This window comes from Malus domestica, chromosome 06, assembly GCF_042453785.1.
Source record: "Malus domestica chromosome 06, GDT2T_hap1".
NCBI classification, from domain to species: domain Eukaryota; kingdom Viridiplantae; phylum Streptophyta; class Magnoliopsida; order Rosales; family Rosaceae; genus Malus; species Malus domestica.
In genome coordinates this window covers 32,010,857-32,012,845 of record NC_091666.1, presented here as the reverse complement: position 1 = coordinate 32,012,845, position 1,989 = coordinate 32,010,857, and the positions used below count along the sequence as shown (strand labels likewise).

The window sequence follows — 1,989 nt, the reverse complement described above, 5'->3', positions numbered from 1 at the left end:
CCGTAACCGATTTTCTCTCATCTTTCCTTCAATTTCGGCTACTCCTACTTTACCCCGGATATCCTCATTCCTAATCTTATCCTTTCTCGTGTGCCCACACATCCAACGAAGCATCCTCATCTCCGCTACACCCATTTTGTGTACGTGTTGATGTTTCACCGCCCAACATTATGTGCCATACAGCATCGCCGGCCTTATTGCCGTCCTATAAAATTTTCCCTTGAGCTTCAGTGGCATACGGCGGTCACACAATACGCCGGACATGAAACCATAAGAAAAAGCCCTTGGAAATTTCCACTTAATTAAAGACAGCAAAAACAACTGAGGTTTAGAGGAGCTTTAGCAACAAAAAGATCATCACTGAATTCAATTTCCATCGAACGCAGATTGGAACGAAATCATGTGACATAATGAAGGTAATAGAACGAAATTTGGGATGAAATGAAAGGGAAATGAATCATGTGCATATTTTTCCGTTGCATTGAATAGATATAAAAGAAAAATTAAGGGCCAAAATTAAAAGAAAATGGGTAGATAACAAAAAAATGTGTGCAGAAATCACTATCAAAAGAAATTGAAACCCAATAAAGAAGTGAACAAGCAAAAAGAAGGGCTGAGAGAGTCATCCTTAAGCGTTGGATCAGATCGATATGATCTTAACGGTTGTAATGAAATCACAAGTAAGAAAGTGGCGGGAGAGGAATCAGAAGTGTTACAATCTAATCTGACACCGCACCCCAAATTAGTCTCTTCCGGTCCAACGAGAGAGAGTGAGAAAGAGAGAGATGAGTTCTTCGCCGAAGAGCAAGGGTGACAAAAGCCAAATGCGGATGTAGTGCCGGGCCGACACCCTGAGCGGTGGCGCAAAGACGCCGCTGGAAACGTAGTCTGTAAGCGCTTCTGTAACAGCCAGGGCTGCCTATGCTTCGAGTATGATCATATCGTCCTCTTCTCCAAAGGTCTCAGTTTCCTCTCTTTTCAACTGGATAATTTAAATTTCTTTCTGCAAAGTTTCAATCTTTTGATGAATTTTGAAGTGGGTATTTTGAATCTCGCAATTGTATCGTAAAGTTTCAATCTTTTGATTGGTTTTGGATATTTTTGAACAGGGTATTTAGAATTTTAGCATTTTTAATGCATATACTAGTTTCTTGAGCTCGATTTCACTACGGGCTTTTGTGAATTCATTTGTGTTCTCATTTACTTAATTCTTTGCTGCTGAGTAATGGTGGGAAAGAAACAGTGTTTTGAACCTAGAGTGTTGAACTTTTCTGTAATTGTTGCTGAGTGGCATCCTAATTGACAATGTAATTTACTTCATTTGGACTTTTGAAGTGTTCAAACCATGGCCTTATGGAGGAAAGTTTTTTTCATTTCTGTCCTAATCACTGGTTACACAAAATAAGGGCCTTAATCTGCAACCAATTTGGACTTTGGTGTTTGAGTTACTTGAGATTTGGGTTTGTGTTGTAGGTGGTGAATCCACTGAAGGCAATTGTCACATTCCTCAAACAAGAGTGAACGGATACAAATGAGACAAAAGACAAAGTCGACACAACTCAGTTGAAAGGGAGGGATCGCTGCGTGAATCTGTGTGACGCAATGCTCTTATGTTCCACTGATAACTATTGTGGGTGCCATCCCCAAAATCATTTATCACCGGTTGAAGAATGCCTATGAACTGTCTTCCTGATGTAAGATGCAAAGATTTGGGATAAGAATATTTGTTTTGGTCATGGTAACATGAATTATGTCTCAATATGTCCAGTGCTTTGTAAATGTTCTAGTTGGGGTCGTTCTTTCACAATGCAGACGTGCTAAGAGGGTTGTGGTTAGTTTTCGGGGGACAAACTGAAGGGTTGAATTTGGTAGGCTTTGGTCTTCGTTTGAGTTACATAGATATTGATATGATTATCATATCATATCATATCCTCGTTGATTCAATGTTGGGACTTGGGCGTCGGAATGAAACACCCAACCCCATTTTTA

The 1,989-nt window shown here is 39.9% G+C and overlaps 1 long non-coding RNA gene across 1 annotated transcript; it reads left to right on the top strand.

The window, feature by feature from the left end:
• The first annotated feature begins 814 nt into the window (after positions 1–814).
• Positions 815–1,744, top strand: LOC139197131 (uncharacterized). Its single transcript, XR_011582257.1, has 2 exons — positions 815–959; positions 1,474–1,744. It is a non-coding gene; the product is annotated as an uncharacterized lncRNA (long non-coding RNA).
• Positions 1,745–1,989: the final 245 nt, after the last annotated feature.